The 18,321-nt window shown below is 39.3% G+C and overlaps 1 protein-coding gene across 5 annotated transcripts in view; it reads right to left on the bottom strand.

The window, feature by feature from the left end:
* The window catches only part of MEIS2 (Meis homeobox 2), a 203,575-nt gene that overhangs the window by 5,725 nt on the left and 179,529 nt on the right, over positions 1-18,321 (bottom strand). The gene's annotated exons all lie outside the window — the stretch shown is intronic.

The following is an 18,321-nucleotide window of genomic DNA, read 5'->3' as shown; positions in this document are numbered from 1 at the left end:
AGTCAAGCATCTACCGAAAATTATCTTTTTAATTCAAAGGCAATTTTCCCTCTCCATGTTCAAAAATAGCTGACTGGATCATCTCCTCCATCATCTCATAATCAACTCAAAGCTGACTTGCTAAAAAGGCTCAGGAAGGGAAAAAAGTTTTCCCTGAGAAAACTTCTATTAATTTGCAATTGTGCTTCTGCCTCTTGAACAAGTCGGAATCTGGTTAAAGTTCACAGGCTGGAAGATATTCCCCCTTTCCCTAAACCCGCCATCATAGGGAGACCCAGCTTCCCCTTGCAGCTGGTCATAAATGGAGACCAGGCTCTGGCACTCGGCTTTCACAAGGTATTGTTAGGTCAGCAAAGCCATCAATTAGGCTGTCTGAAGTTTTATCACCAACACAGCAGTAATAAGTGCTGGCCAGAAAGACTTCTGCTCTTTGGCAACTCCTGCAGTTTAAGCCTGTAAAGTTAGGGGTCACTTAGAGGTCAGTGCCAGCTGGGGGCGGCCTTTCCAGTCTAAGCTGGGACACCCAGGGCAGGGATAAGGTAACTGCCAACCATAAACCCAGCCACCTTTCAACCCACTAGAAAGACAGAGCCTCAGGTACACATGGTTGATATTAGAGTCCAAGAAACATTTTCAAATCAGGTGGTGGCTGAATCACAGGAATGTAAAGGAGAAGCACTTATTTCGTATAGAAGCCTGGATCTAATTTTGCTGGAAATCCAAAAATAAGTGCCTACTTCATGTTACTTTAATGTTTAATAATGCCCATCAAATATTCATGTACAGAGTAAGATGATAAGAAATCTCCTTTATTTCTCCAAATTTAATAAAAACAAAACAATTTTCTACCATTTGCGAGTTATACCCCTGTCCCCATGCATTTAATGACATGCATTCCCCACACGCTTGAGCTGATGCACAGGATTCACGGGCTGCATGTTTTCAGGGGGGACATGGAGGCGGGGGGATGCCTAGCACATAGCTAGCTGTTCCTGCAAAATATACCCATGGATGACGTTTCCCAGTATTCCCAGTTTCAAATCTTAAGTGCAGGGGGACTTCATGATTAATGAGTCTACATGGGGTCACAGGCACGAACTGAAAACTCATTCTTTGAAATTAGCCAGGAAAATTCTAGTGTGTTGGCAGCTCTGCGCTCCTATGGCGTTCAAGTCCCTTCTGTGGAGGACAGCAGCCCACACCTGTTCAGGCCTCCTGTGGGCACTCTGGTGGGAATACAATTAGACTGAAGAAAAATAGCCTCTAGAAAACCAAAGGAGTCTTTTGCATATGGGGTTTGTTTGGCAAACAATCAACTTCTTTATTACTTAAGAAAAGGTAGCTCAGCTTGTCAAAAAACGTCACACCCCCTCAGGTTTGGGGAAGAAAGTGACAGCTTATGAGAGGTGAAAACAAAAAGGGAGTGGAAACTGCGTATTTCTTCCCACTGGGCACCTTAAGTGGTGCTGAGGAATATCTGACCAGATAGATCACAAAGCCTTCTGGAAGTATCCCTCAAATCGGAGAAGGAACTTAATGGTCTACTCTTTCCCTCACTGCTTTTACTGGGACCAAGGAGGACTGACCTGAGAGTTCCACCCCCAGAACTCTTTTCATCAGCTCAGGTTAAGACCAATTGAGATGCTCAGGAGAGGAGAAACCTTTCCTCTGCTCCTTGAAGTTTCTAATGGAAGACACACATGGCAGGGGTTTCACCTCTTTTTATGTGCCACTAATCCCGGTTTTGTTTTTTTCCTATAGGCCAACTCTTTAGGTAAAATGAATTGCTATTTTTTCCCTTTTTAATTTCACCCTTTTACTCTTTTATTATTTACATCTGGAGGTTGTTCGCTTATTTATGTCTTTCTCTCCAGTTCCCCCAAACACTCCCTTCCTCACAGAGCCGCAAGGCATCATGGTCCTTAGTTCTCAGCAGGAGAACTCCACACTGTCTTCAAACAAATAATTACGGGGAAGGTTAGAGGTTCACTCAAAGGTCATTTCTTTGGATACTAGTCAGAATGTTTACATTAGTAAAAACGGGGTCATCTCAAAAGGTTGTTCAATGGGGGATCCACAACAATGCAGAACATTAAAAAAAGCAATCTGTGTGCTCTCAGGTCTTTATAGAAGCGCTGAACTTGGAAATGCCACTCCAGTGTTACATTTTCAACTAGTTACCATGGCATGGACTGGATGTTCACTAGCAGTTATGGCGATGGCCTTTCTTCCCCCAGTTCTACTAAACAAATAGGCAGAGAAGCCTCTGAAGGTTTTCACTAGATCCTTTTACAAAGGGTCATAGAGATTTTGCTTTTTTCACTAGGGCTCCAGTTAGCCTCTCTGAATTGTTGTTCTCAAACAATGTTTGTGATCCGTAGTGCTGTATCTTGCCAGATTCCTGATTCTACCACATTCTTTCAAATCACGCAGAATTTAAAAAACATATGGGCCCCAATTTTTCAGAAATCTCTTAACATACAACTCCTGCCAATTGTCAACTCCCCTGATCTTGGGATATCTTATAAACACCATAGTTGTTACTATTAAAATTACCAATTAATGAGCTGACTGTAAGAACACTGTAACACTAAAAAATGAAATTACCCCACTGCACTGATGATCCACAGGCCACTATTAGAAAACACACCCATGTACATAAAATGAAGCCATTTAATTATAGATATAAAAAATCAAATTAGGAGTAATTTTTATTTCTTTAATATCAGTAATGTGAAATTTCCAAATATGGTCTTTCCCCAAAATTACATAACATGAACATTTTTCCACTTCCTCTGATCTATATTTTAAAATGAAGGTATTCAGTGCTCAAACAGTAAACAGAATATCAAGTTTTGATTCTACTTAAAATCTGAAGAGTCTAAGTTGAAAACAGACTGATCTTCCATCTTTCAAGGTCCAAGCTCCATTCATATGGAAAAATGCAGCTCACTGGTTCAAAGACAAAAGACATCTTAAAAGGCTCAAAAGGTTTCTTGGCTATTAAATGGGTCTTACAAAATAACATTTTGATGAGTTAAGTGTAAATGAATCAGACACATATGGATTAAGTTATCCTTGAATTTCACACGGGTTTAAAAACTAAGGGGAAAAGAGGGTGTTGGCAAAAACATTTTGGACTTTGCCAAACCCAAAACATTTGAAAAATTGCTGAAGACATCCAACTAACCAAAATGCAGCAAGCTGCACCCAACTTTAATGAAAACCCCCGCAAGTTATTTCCAATCCAAAGACTGTTAGGTTTTTCATCTGTATCTGATATTAAAAAATTCTCTAAGTTGTAATGTCATCCCAGAATGATTTTGAAGTTGAAGACATATACTTTTCTATTGGTACAAACTATTTCACCCGAAATCACAAAGTCTTCTTAGATAGCTCTTAAAAGCATTCTGAGGTTTGTACAACTTGCATGTAAAATATGCCATATATGATAAATGCCATAAATGTGCTAGTAAGCCTAGTGCCTTATCCAGATTTCACTTAAAAAATATTTTTCATTAGCCTCATTGTGACTTTTTTTAAGGGCTAGAGATAATTCCATTAGTGACTCCTTAGGGAATGAGTACCCTAAAGTACACTAGTTCCATTGATTTGTATTGAACACAAAGTTAGTATCCAGGTTCACAAAAGCTCTGGAGAGGATCTACTAAGACTATCTACTTTCTCATTAAATTTTACTAAAATAGAAAATGCATTAGTATGTGTGATCCTTAAAAATTATATACTTAGACGGTTAGTTTAAAAATAACTTAATTATAGAAATAAATTCAATGACTTTCCAAGAATCATGAGGACTTTTTGAGTCAACTTAGAGTGAAAAAATATATATCTATATATTAAAAAGAATAAACCCAAGAGAGGAAAATATCATTGAAATCTCATCTTGTCTTGTTGGAGAGAGGTCTTCTGGAGACCTCTCCCACAACCCCACCTTAAGCCCCAACAAAAGAGCCAAACTTTTCGGCAACCAAAATCTGACCGTGGTGATTTTTCTTTTAAAGTGTTTTCACTCCCCAGCATATTTCAGATTGATAGAAGTAGACTTAGGTGTCATTCCTGATTGTTGGTTGATTCCTTTTCCTTTCTCTTTCTCCCTCTTTTTAAATGGCTGATAAATCCCTCTTTCTGGTTCACTAACTTCATGCCTCACCTGGTAACCCATTCCTTTCGGCAGCATTCCTTTTGTTAGAAAGCGCAGGCTTCCCTGGAGTCAACTGGAAAGATGCCAGCCCTGAAACCCTCTGAGGGGGAATCAAGAATCCCCAGAATTGAAGCTTTTGCATGGTTTGGTCTGGTTAAGGAGGGGGGCTGAACTGCTGAAGAGGGATCCGATCAATTGGGAAGAGGTGTTATAGGCAGCTTGGGGATTAGGGACCTGTTACAAAATGAAAAACCTCTGTTTCTCCACTTTCCCCAGCGATGAGACTCATCAGTGAAGGTGCTTATTCACAAAGCTTGCTACTGGTTGGGGTGTACAGCAATGAAGCCTCAACAGGGGCAAGTCAGTTATCAAGTTTCTTCATTTTTTTTCTTAGTTCACAAAGAAAGCATGTCTTTTTCTGTGTGTGGTTATGGGTAAGAGTGGGGCTTTCTCAATGAGATACACTGAAAAGGCTGAATCAGTGAATTAAGCAGGTTTAATGCCTTTGAATGTGTAGCCTGACACACAGATGATTGAGTCATGTCTCAAACATAAGTTTTTCACAGGTGGCCAGATAAGTGGGTCTTTTCTCCCAGACAACTGTGAGCAAAGTATGGTAAACAAATGAGATCCATGGGCTACTTAGGGACACATTCATGGTTCATAATTAATTTCCCAGAGCTACAGCTTCATTTATAATTTGAAAGATACTAGATTGGTCTACAGCTCTCAAAACACCATGAGCTAATACTTATAAATTTACAATATGAAAACATGATATTAATCTGGAATCACACACCTTTTGTAGCTTTATGAATAGGCCTTGAGCAGTGGAGTGTTTATGCTGACATGAAAGGCCCTGGGCAAAATTATCAAGTAGCTCATGCTTATCTTCTGATGACCTTCTAATGTGTTCTTTCAAAATTCTTTCTTTTATCTAATTCTTCCCTCAGGTTAGGAGGGTACACATAGATTCTTTACTAAAATACCCTACTTTGGGTAAACGCTTCTCAGTTATTGTTCCATATTCCAGACTTCTCTGTAGAGCAAAGTGATGAAGAGCATGGGCTCATATTTTCTGCCCTTTCCTTGTTGTGTCACCTTGGGCAAGTCTATGTAAACTTCTAAGCCTCAGTTTGATTCCCATCTATAAGCTGGGGCAATAGTTGGGCCCAGGTTGCTTTTGAGGATTAAGGGAGATATTGCACGTAAAATCTTTGTGCCACAGTACCTGGCACACAGTAAGGGCTCGTTAAATGTTAGCTTACACTCAAAATGCATCTATCTCATGTCCCCTCCTAAAGAGCTCTGTTCTCTTACGGGCAATAATTCAGACTAGGTGGGTTATTATTAAACAAAGCCATGTTGAGTTGATAACAGGGTAATAATGTGCTGTACCCCTGCAGGTAGCATGTGTCCATGACATGGGGTCTTCCCAGAGATTACAGCTAATACAAGTGTATAATGCCATGGTGGGGATTTTAGACACTGGAGTGGGAATCTCCTGGGGGGACTGGGTAGTGGGGCGAGCTATTTTGCAATCACTCTCTTAACGGTTCTCTAGATCCTTGCAACTCTGTGTTCCATGGACGAGCCACATCAACATCACCTCAAGCTTGTTAGAACTGCAGAAATATAGTGGTCCCCACCATGGCACTACTGAATCTGAATCAATATTCTAAAAGATTTCCAGTTGACGCACGCATATTTAAGTTTGAGAGTTTCTGCTCTAGGTCACATACCAAATACATGATCCAGTACTCTTACTAAGAATAGAAACTTGCAAAGATCAAGTTGTAATCAAGAACCTTAGCTGTGAAAATGCACATACTACTCTCTTTAGTTATGTCAGATCTAAACAGTCCTTTAATCACTTGTCTTGGGCAACAAACAATTTATAATAATTTAATACATTTTACTCCATTGGTACCTCCTAAAGGAAAAGTTGAACCAATAAAGTGTTCTTGTGGAAACTGTTCGCTCTCAGGAATGGATAGCAGGAAAATGGTAGATTTCTATTTTTATTTCATGTAATTCTGATCTGTTTGAGTTTTTAATAATAAGTATGATTATTTTCATAATTTAAAAAGTGTTTAAAATGACCTGGAGAATTTGGCATCCTATTTGACTAAGGCATATACAGCCAACAGTAGAGACTTTTTAATAAAAGTATTTGAGAAATTCCTCTAAGATAGGGAATTATCTTTTATTTTCTTTATAATACTGAGCAACAATAAACACTATTCCATAAGTATAATCACACCCAATGGCGCGTAACAAAATATCCCAGCAGGTTATGATTTTGAAGCACTGTTACTCTTCCAGAATGCTATCAGATTATTCATGTGAGGCTATTTATCATGCACTATAAAAGTGATCTTTCAAAGCTACTTGAAAGCAAGGGAGGAGAAAATACACAAAGATCCTTAGCTATTCATATCTAGGATCTATCCTCTTAAAGATAAAACACTAAGTCAATAGACATAAGTTGTAGTATATTACCTCATCCTGTACATGATTTATTGCAGATGGAAATCAACTAGAAACTGAATTACTCTGAAAGTTTTACTACTGACATTAAAATTCCAGATCTGTATACCTACACTCCTAATAGTGCTTCTGAAAGCAATTCTTTACAGACACAGAAGATACATCTACAGCTTTGTTCGGCTCTATCAGCATAAAAAGCAGGAGTAATTGTTCTCAAAATTACCAATTATCAAGTACCTGTTCATCTATCTGAACACTACTGCCTGACTGGGCTTCGAAAAATCAACCAGTCACTTGACAATCAGTTACACACATTTTAGCCAGTTCTCATCATGTTCCTGGCCATTTTGCGCTAACAGGAGAAGATCCTGACAAATCTAGTATCTCTTTAGCTTTCAACATCACCTTTGATTGGAGTATTAATTCTATATCCTACTTCTCAGTGGAAGCCACCTAAGCATTAACTTGCCAAAAAATACACCAAGCTGTTTAGTAATTATGTATTAGCTATGTTTGAGGAGATCAAGGTGCACTTACATGCCCTATGCTATGGATATCTCTTTGATTAGCTTGTCATCTGCTCGGAAGAAGATGTAGGCGGATTCTCCCATACAGTCTAGCAGGCCAGCTGTTAGCTGCCTGTCAAGCCCTCAAGTGGACAAGTAGTCCAGGAGCAAAAATGTCACTCCTTTGATCTGGCAAGGAGCAGCTGCTGATTTATAGAGTAGGACTTTGTTCTTCCGTTCTATTTTACTTTCTTTCCTAAGGCAGAACCACAAAATCCAGGAGAAAAAAAAAGTGCCGTTGCCGGCAACATCAACAAGCTCTGACAATTGCAACAGGGTTTTTCTTGGCCCGAACAAAGCTCTCAGGCATCTCCTTTGACGCTCACCTTTCCCCCTCCTCTCCCCCTCTCCCCACCATTTTTTGCAATGCGGTAGTTATTGTTTAATTCAGCTTCTGTAAATGGAATGGACTGTGGCCAGCAAGCCTGGGGCATAAACACACCTGTATGAAAGGAGTCTTATTGTAGCAACCATCTACAAGCAAGCTCGCATGAACCATGCGTTCCTGAGTTGAGAAAGAATGCTCCATTTTTCCTGACAGCAAATTTTACCCTAAGTGAGTTTCTACTTTTGGTGCCACCAGCCTATGATGACCACATTTGAACTGTTTCCTCTTCAACGGCACTAAATCCAAGAGAAAAAGGGATTCGATTTTTTTAATCTGTGAGCAAACAGATCCATCAAAAATGTTTATTCACTGTCTATAATATCAATCATTAAGCCCCGAATTAAACAACATCCTGAAAAGCTTTCACAAATGCAGTATCAAAGATGCCATAATGTTGATTTCGTTACCACTGATTTATACTGACACAGGCTTCCCTGAGTAATATATAAGGGAAAAAAATCAACCACAAAATCTCCATAAGCCATATGCATCGCCTTGCTAAGAATTAAACTGGTTTCAAACGCATGATCCCGTTCTCAGTGGATACATCTGTCACGTCAGAGATGTCCTGTCAACCAAGTGGAACAGGAAACAACGTGGCCTTGAGATAAACTGTGAGAAGTCATTAGCCATATGCATGTACGTATCTCTGTGTGTATACACGCACATACGCATACATGTATGTATATGTATGTGTATATACACACACACACACCAGGCAGGCAATAAACTTTGCAGAGATTAACACCTGGCTAAGTTTTCTGTTCTGCTGCTGCTGAAAGGAAGCGTAAGAAGGGTTATCAACTCTAGAATATTTAGACATATAACCACATAGGTCAAAGACAGAAACTTTGTAGGCAGTGGGAATGCTGAAAATGATGGAGAAAAGAAAAGCTGCTAAAAATCCTTGTTTTTCTGCCATCATGCCATGTTCTAGTGTTTGCTCTCTTCTCCCCTTTCTCACTTTCCAGGGCAAAGAGACATTTTTCTCAACTTCGTTCCTTGCTTTATCCTATGTTCCCCAGGGGTCAGTCAACAGTTATTCAGCACCCACCGCCTCAATGTCCAGAGAACTGTCCTAGTAGAGCTTTCTCTGGGAGTGCATACGTATCCCAGGGAGAGACTGGGTTCTGGAGGGGAAAGGTGAGGGGGTAGGAAGGCAGCAAGGTGTAGAGAGCAGGGATTATGTAAGGCCTCTTTTCAACCTTTTTTGGTCCTAAAAACTTTAGAATGAGTAAGTATTAAGCTCCACAGTAATCTGTACATGTGTCACACTCTGATAAATCTTCTACGTTCTGTACCTAACAAAAGACAAGTTTAATAACAAAATATGGCAAGATCATATATAATAAGAAATTATATATAATATGTAAGTATATAATTATATGACTGTGTCCATATTATTTAAAATTTTAAAAATGCAGTTCAAGCCTTTAAAGATTTTTCTCTTTGCAACCATAGAAACAAATTGAAAAGCACAATTTGAGAATACATAATAATTACAAATCATCGCAGTCCACACTCAGTAAATAAGTGTGATGGAGTCAATTAGAGAAGTCAGATGACGGTTAATCACCGGATTCTTGGAGGGGGCAAGTTGGACCAGATTAAAAGCATATAGATTATTGGGAAGGAAGGAAATAAGGAAATGGTGTGTGTGAAGACACTGAGGCAGATCAGGCTGTGTGCAAGGGAGGGTGCAGGAACTGAATTCAGACAGGCTCCTGGTTTTGGTCTGGAACACATGGCCACAGTTAATAGACAAGCTGGTGGAGGAGTTTTTAGTTTTCCAGCTTTATGGAGATGTAATTGATATGTAACATTGTGTAAGTTTGATATGTAAGACTGTGTAAGCTTAAGGTATACAACGTGTTGATTTGACACATTTATATATTACAAAATGATTAGCACTATAGCATTAGCTAACACCTCCATCACATCACATAATTACCATTTCTTTTTCGTGGTGAGAACATTTAAGATCTATTCTCTTAGCAACTTTCAAGTACATGATACGAGACTGTTAATTATCATCACCAGGCTGTGATTCCCAGAACTTATTCATCTTCTAACTGGAAGTTTGTATCCTTTAGCCAACATCTCCCCATTTCCCCCACCTGGGTGAAAGTTCTTGAGTAACAAATTGAACCTCTGAAATTCCTGAAGAGTGGAATGATGAAATATGGTGCTTGAGGAAGATGTATTTCTGAGAGCTATGTATGAGTTGATGAGAAGATAGAAGCTAAACGGTAGAAAGCTATTCTAATCCAAGCAGAAGAGGGAAATAAAGTGAACTCAGACTAAGGCGGTAGAAATACAAAAGAAGTAGGCCATGTGGCTTGGCGAACTGCTGATGAACTGTGCTTAGTTGGCAAAGAAAAGATACAAATATAAACGATATTAAAAGGATAAACCTGAGAATCTATGTCTGGTATGCTATGGTATACACTTGATGAAAATTGGAAATTTCAGAGGAATTCCTACTTGTTGTGATGAGGAGAGGCAAACCCAGCTTTCCAGATGTTGCCTTTGAGTTGACAGTAGGACTTTCAGGCTGAGAAGCTAGTCAGGCCACTCAAGACAAAGGACAAAAGAAGAGTGAAAGTCTAGAAAGAAGCGACTTTAACTTCAAAACCCTCTCATCTCCTCAAATCTCCAAAACTAGATGAATACTTCAGGCTGTGGCAACAAGTATAATAAACTGCCTAACTACTTCCAGAAGAATTACTTCCTCTTCATAGATCCTGCAGATTTTACCAAGTCCTTTATCTAACAATGGCTGGTCAAGTTAATTGTCAGTAAAAACCTTTATTCCTATTGGGTCCAGCTTGCTTTTTCTTTTAATTCTGAGATAATTTGTCTGACTGGATTTAGAGGCCAATGGTAATAGTGTACTGTGTACTGCTAAACAAATTGTGTTTCACGTCATACTTTGTGGAAGTTCCATAAGAGTTTTAAAGATTGGGGATAGGAAAAATATATGGGAGACTGTTTGTTTTTAAGACAATTAAGGGTGGGTTTTCTCCAGGTAGTGACAACTAATTTAGAAGAGAATTGATAGGACAAAGTGTTACATTGAAAAGGGACTCCATTAAGTGTGATGGCTTCCAAATTGTGTCCTCCTTTCAAACAGTATTTTTCTTTTTAAATGGGCTTTTAAAGTGAAAACTATAGCACTTCACCCAAAATGGTGTGGAAACAAATGGTTCTCAAGTGTCTATTCTTCAACTCAGGCCAAACCATCCCAACACCAGCAATCTACAGCCACTTGGTGTTTGGAGGGAAGGGGCTTGCATGAGAATGTCCCCGTGGCCCTTTCATTTGTCTGTGGGGCTCCTTTTTCTAAAGCAGCAGGGGAGACCTCAGAGACCAGCATGGCATGCCAGGAGTGTTTGGATGGGCCAGCCTCTTATCCTTCTTCCAACTCTCCTGCTGGTTTAAAAGAAGGAATGTGGCAGAAGACACATGAGGAAAGTGGCAACATTCTTAGGGCCCTTTATCAATACCACTGCTTTCTTTAAATTGTAGCTTGGTCTCTTGTTTGAGAGGCTGAGATTTTAGCACTTTTAAAGGGAACCATAAGTGAGAAATCTCCTAGGTGTTAAGCTTTAGAGTGGCTTCAACCCAAAATAAGAAAAAAAAAATGAGATTAAAACACAGAAAGTCAAGTAATATTAAGAAAAAGATCCAACAAACAAAATATCATAAATACACATATATGGTACAGTCTTTCTGTTTAAACCAAATGGTATTTAACCAGTTTATACTGGCATCTAGTCCAGGTGCCAAAGGGGGAAAAATCAAAGATTTAAAAAATTTCAAGGTCACTTCAAATAAACTGTAGTTCTAACAGCTATACATCTAACAAAAATCTTAAAAAATTATTATGAAAACATATCCCATTATGTCAAGAGGCAAAAAAACTATTCATAACCATATGACTTAATGTCTTCACATTTATGATGATCAGACATCAAAGACCAAATTCCAAATAAAATTTCTTGACTGCCTTTTCTTAATAACAAATTAAACATCTTTTACTTTGATTTGCAGCTGGGTAGCATTCTGTATCTTCTTCAGAGATGTTATATGCAGTCTTTCCAATGTGACGGTATTATTACCCACACAATTTTTAGCATCATCCCGTAATCATAAAAGACATAAAATATATCTTTATAAATCACAAGAGACTCAGCAAACCAGCAGTTATGCCACATCTGCTTTAATCCTTAAATATTTTAGCTTTAGAGGGTTAGTGGATTTCTTTCCCCTGATTTGCAGAGAAATAAAGCCATCAACCGTTGATTCCTGTGTTCCAGACAAAGCTATAGTCTCCAACAGAGAAAGAAACAAACACTTTGTACTACAATTTGAAAGGATCTTTTTTTTTGCATATTCACATTTCACATCTATCAGAATTTCCTAAAGTGGCTTACTATTAGAAATAGAAGGGCTTCCCTGGTGGCGCAGTGGTTGAGAATCTGCCTGCCAATGCAGGGGACACGAGTTCAAGCTCTGGTCTGGGAAGATCCCATATGCCGCGGAGCAACTGGGCCCATGAGCCACAACTACTGAGCCTGTGTGTCTGGAGCCTGTGCTCCGCCACAAGAGAGGCCGCGACAGTGAGAGGCCCGCGCACCGCGATGAAGAGTGGCCCCTGCTCGCCGCAACTGGAGAAAGCCCTTGCACAGAAACGAAGGCCCAACACAGCCAATAAATAAATAAATATATATATTAAAAAAAAAAAAAAACCTTTTAAAAAAAAAGAAATGATAGCATTTGAATGATCTCCATTTTCACAGTAAAGATAAAGTAACGTAAAAATAATTTAATTTACAAATTGGTTTAACTGCTATACAGTAATGTACATATAAACAAAAAGGCAATTAATAAGTATAAAGTTAATATGCTAACACGCTAGGAACACACTATTTCTTCGGTCTGGGATGGCCTTTCTCCCATGGCTATCTGGTCAACACACCCTTCAAAATTCTTATCAGAGAACAGCTTTTTGAGGTAACTTCTCTGATTCCACAGTTTGAGTAAGAAGCACTTCTTCAGTCAGCAGCACTTATAGCTCACAGGCCCATCACAGCATTTATTCAATACTATAATCACAATTTACGTGTCCAGCTTCCCACCAGGTAGCCCTAGAAATCAGAACCACATCTTAATTCTATGTTATTGAGAGTGTGTCAAGCATGCAGTACATTCTCAATAAAATGTATAGTGAATGAATAACTAAATGGCTGAATGAAAACAAGGTTCCTATGTCTTGGAAATAATGTTGAATTGAGAATGGAAGAGCCCAGAGGGATTTTCTTGTCCTCACTTGGCAAGTGGCTGAATAGCTGAAACCCTGATGAAACAATATTCCCTAGAATAGGGCCGAGCTAATATGGGAAATAACTCTGGCTTCCTGGCTCTGTGTACTTATCTTTGCACTCAAAAACCACTAAAGATACAGACTAGAGGCATTAGCTGAAAGGTGTGAATCCATCTGGGCATTAGAGATGCCAGGCAAGTCTTGTGTACAGGGTTGAAGGAAGAGAAGGACTTGACTTGGCAGAAAGTGGGCACCAGACTTTTCTAGGCTGGTGAACATTGGGGCATGATAAGTCCAGTTGACTGAGAGAAGAGAATAAGCTGGGAGTAATGGGAACTGAGGTCAGTGGAGTATTCTGGTGTGTGTGTGTGTGTGTGTGTGTGCGCACGTGTGTGTGTGTTTGGGGACAGAGGAATAGTGAGTAGAAAGTGAAGGAGGAAGGTTTGTGAGATGGAGAAAGGAAAGAAGAATAGAAAACTTTCTTAAAATATTTTTTTCTCACTATATCTTTCTCAGGAAATTTTCCCAAATTGTGCTCTGAAGGACACTGGTGTCAACAGGTGTTTCTCCAAAACAAAGGTGGTAGGTCAAAGTGTGGTAGGGAAACAGCACTAAGTGAAACAAAGTAAAGATGTGTTCTCTGCTGCAAGTGATGTCACAGCTTTTAATAGCTTTTTAATAGGCTAATATTATGAATCTCTAAGAGGGAATGATGGTACCAATCAATTCTTAACTGTAGTTATTAAGATTTTGAGGGGCACTAGGGTTCCAAGGATTTGAAGAAAAATGAAGCAGTGGTTTTTTAATCGAAATTGTATTTTTAAACCATTTATCAATTTGAAAATAGGATTTCCATGTTCCTACTTCCCCAAGTCAGACTCAGAGACAGAGAATCATTTGAAGGGCTCTTGTTTTATATATTACCTGTTCACAATACCCCCTCCCAAGGTTATTATAAAACCTGACTACTCCATTGCCCTTTGACCCCAAAAAATGTGCAGGCTGAAAATGTTCTCTAGAATTTCTCTATCTCAAAGGTAGTTTGATCATTAGGAGATGACGTTAGGCTGGGATGTCTTCTCTAACCTTTCCCTTTGCTACTTTTCTCATATTTTCTTACTCAAAGAAATATTTTTAAAAAAACAACAACTATCATTGGGTATTTTGCTATGTGTGCCTAAAATTTATGCTTCAAAAATGATTCAGAAACTGAAGACTAATCTTAAATCTGGAGTTTTTTGTTTTTTTTTTTTTTTGGCAACACCCTCTGCATCTTTCATTAATCAGAACTAAAATTGGGCTGTGGCCATCTAACTTTAGCATGTCTATTACATGTGTTAGAGACTTCTATGTATGGAGGGTGGGAGATGGGGAGGAGAGAGACAGAGGCAGAGACAAGATGGTGAGGGGAGCACGACATTAAGGAAAGGAAGAAATGAGAAGGGAAAAGAGACAGGAAAAGAGGAAGTGCTGCTTTGGATAAAGTACATCAATGCGCATCCAGTGCTTCTCCCTCCCCTTCCCTCCCACCCCCGCCCCTGCCAATCCTGCTTTCTTGTTTACAGAGTGTACAAGTACAAAATCAGCTTTTACTTGTAACTGTGTTAAACACCACCTGCCTGCCCTCTGAACCTCGCTGTCCCAGGATGAGGTCAGCCCGGTGAAGGGCTCCAGTTCTATAAGCAATCCTGTCATTCAGGCTAACAGCAGTGATTCGCTCACAGGGGGCAAAAATGACTCAATTGTTGGGCTTATTGAACTCCAGGGAGCACAGCTACTCTATCATTACCATGGAGTGCAAACACCCTGAGCTCTGTTTTGGTCCACTTAAAATTGCTATTTGCTGTGAAGGATTGGCAAAGCAATTCTTAAAATGATGGGGGTGAAAGTAAGGCGAGTGCCATTATGGGCTTTTCCTTCCGTTTAAGCAGAAGTAAGCAGTAGAGAACTCGTTCAGAGCCTGACCCACTTATTTAACCTTTTGTTCACTTTTCTGTATTAACATATATTAACTGGCTATATAAGCCCTGGGGGGGATAACCACCTCATGACCAAATTACAGTTCCATTTTCATGGGTAACCTCTCCTTGGGTGGAAATTAAACCCCAACAGAAATACATTGTAGGTCCACACAGAATTGAGGAGGGATGCCCTCAAACAAATGCTGAATGCCAGTCCTGCAAAGACCAGAGCAACCACAGAGAGGTTGGGTAAATTATACACTAGAGGAACTATTTGAAAAACCAAATAAATTTAATTAAATAAGTTACAAAATTATCTTCCCGTCTCTTATCTACTCCCCTTGGTTAATATCCATGACATACTGATGTTGCATAATTGCTCTAACGGAATGCTGCAGCTCAGAGCCATAATGAGCTGCCTTTGCACAAAGGCAGCAAAAGTGGTTTCCCTACAGAGTTATCTTCTCAATTATTTATACTTGCAACACTTTCACATAATGGCAGTTTTAAAATCAAACAAACAAAGCAAACCGTACAATAAACGAAGGAGACAAGAAGGTGCAGGGACCTTTTCTTTCTTTTTTGAACACCAGAAGGGAGAGGCAGGCCACATAGAGTCAGCTGAATTTGGTTCCTCGAAAAGTCTCAGGGGCCCTGCGACCAGATGACATCAAAGCATTTGAGACCTGCCACCTTGGTGAAGGATTAGACATGCTCTGCATACCTGCCTTGCTTTTAATCTGTCATATCCAAATATATAAAGGAATGCAAACTTAATTTTTGCCTTTTACAAATTGGCCTTTGAAAATTCCTAACCAGGAGACTTGACCCCCACTCCCAACTCCGGAAAAAAAAAGGTGCTAAACTGTCAAAACGATGTCAGTGTACACAGAGCATGGCTATGTGTGTCACCGTGGTCCCCCAGGCAGCAGAGGGGCTGGCCAGTTTTTATGGTGCTTGTTTCCACTGTCCACACCTGCCTTTGGTTCATCACTCAAAAACTTACAATCAAAAGAGAAAAAGCTACTTTGTACTTCTACTAAATATGGATATACAAAATAAGATAAAGGGTATATTTAAACATTATGGTAAAATTATAATATTATTTCTAATATTTAATTGTGGAATTTCTTTGAAATGAACTGTTACTGATGCCATCAAGTTCCAACTTATTTTGTTCCTAGCACTCAGCTTGGTTGCCTCTTCAGAGTAGATGTTGAATGTTAGCCTGGTTATTTTTCCAAGTTAATTTACAGATGTGCTTGAAGAGCTTATATTTTAAGAAATTAAAAGCGAACTTTCGACTAGACATACATTTTGGATCTGCATAAAATCTGCATTTTGTTTAAGATTCTCCATTAACAATCATAGGTTCTAGCCTTTTAGGAGGAAGTTACCGTCTTTACTTAAAGAGTTATTCCTCATCAAATGATGGTCAGTCATGTATCTGTGATTAAAGATATTCACTATCAATGCCAGTGAAACACAGCTTTTTATATCACCTACCAGCCAGATCCAAAGAACAAACTGTTAAAGCAACTATTTCCTTAAAGTCCTGCAGAGAAAGACTATAAAGACACGGTAAAAATACTAATTTTAAAAACCTCAAAATTTGTCTCTTGCGATATGCCAATGTGCACACACATTGAATTTACACACACACACGCACATACATACATACACTTGCTTTTCATTAACGCACCTTACATGCCTTGTGACTTTAAATCTCTCTTGTCTTGACACAGTTAAAATAAAAATTAAGATTTTTTTCCCCCAAGTACACAGGTACTACTGTGAAAGATCAGAAGGAAAAAAATACACCATGCTGAAAGGAAATCAGACCGTGATCCATAACCTGTCCGAGGACAGGCTGTGGATGGGGTCATCAGAGGGAAGCAGTTGGGACTGAGTTGGGATCCACTGTCTTGTGTTGCTCCACTCCCGGGAATCCAATGAACTGAATATCATATTGTGGGCCACTTGCTGCTTCTTACACCTCCTCTTAGCCACGGAGAGCTAGGAATGAACTGTATTTTGTTGGCTACTTCCTTTCGTTCTGCCACTCTTACCTCCAGGGTCAAATCATTTGGTAGTGTGGTGGGAGCTGAAAGGTTGTGGACCCAATTCTCCTTCTCAATATAAAACTACACCCTACTCTTTCACCTTCTAGCAGCAGTAGACACCTTCACCTGAAAAATGATCTTTCCAGGTGTGTGCACATGTGGTTATGGGCTGGACAAGGATAAAGGTTAATACATGGAGAATGCAGATGATGGTAGGAAAACTCTTGTGCCAGAAGATTAAAAACACAACCTTGTTGTAGTCAAAGATAAATCTGAGTGAACTTTGATGTACTGCAAATATATCCTATGCCCTTCATAACATATTTTTCAAAGACACTGACGCAATAACTAATATTCGATTAATCATTATGTGAAAGATTAGTTAAGCGTTGAAGTCTAGAAGAGAGTTGGGTAGTTTTGGGTTTTTCAAATATGGGTAAGTTCTGAAGGGAAGTCTCAGATTCTGTGAACAGACTCCAGTTCATCTGAAAAGCACTCCCTCTGGCAGTCAAAAGCAATTTAAAGGTCAGTAGATTGTGGGTGGAAGTGAACTGGTTTGGAGAGTAAAACCAAAAGCTGACTGGGGTGAGAGGATATGACTTTCATCCCTGTGAGGGCCCCCACTGATGGGATCAGAAGTTGCTATCAGTGTCTTGAGGGCACTAATATTTCAGGGCCCTCAATTCCCAAACATGATAGATTCGTAAGAAACGTTAACCTCGATTTTTTTTCCAGCTTTCCTCAACCGCCGTTAACAGCCTCTCTCTTAGTAGAGCAGCCAATTAACCAAGCATTAAAAAAAAACCCACAAATCTATATCAATAGCTTTGCACACAAAAAGGAAGATGTGTGAAGTAAACACTTAATCATTGCTGTAAGTGATCTGATCCAGGATGTCTAACAGCCAAATAAATTGAAACAGGCTATGGTTGAAAAGACTAATTAAAAAAAAAATCAGAAGCAATAACATATTTCTCTCCTTTCCTTTAAGCAGCTCATATATCTGCTTTTATGTTGTAGTTCACAGTAACCGGCCTTCAGCTTACCCTTGACTAGTGGCAGATCTGATAAGGGACTGGCACAAATATATTGAACCTGGTTTACAAATTGTTTTGCAACTTCCCTTCCCAGATAAACATAACCCAGTAGAACTTCTGAGAAAAAAAAAAATTGTGTTTACTTGTCCTGTGCTTAAGGATTTTTTTCTTCTAAATGTTCCCTCAGGATGCTGGCTTGCAACCTAGAAAAAGCTTGGATTTCAGCTTCAGTCTCCAAGGTATTCTACTGTTCAGCTGGGCTGTGAGCTAGGAGGGAAGCTCTCTACCTTGCTGATTTAATTAACAGGATTCTTTTCATTATTATGGG

The sequence above is a fragment of the Mesoplodon bidens genome (genome assembly GCF_964165515.1).
Source record: "Mesoplodon bidens genome assembly, chromosome: 3".
Taxonomy (NCBI): Eukaryota; Metazoa; Chordata; class Mammalia; order Artiodactyla; family Ziphiidae; genus Mesoplodon; species Mesoplodon bidens.
Note: the sequence above shows the minus strand (reverse complement) of the source record. Positions and strands in the feature narration are given on the sequence as shown.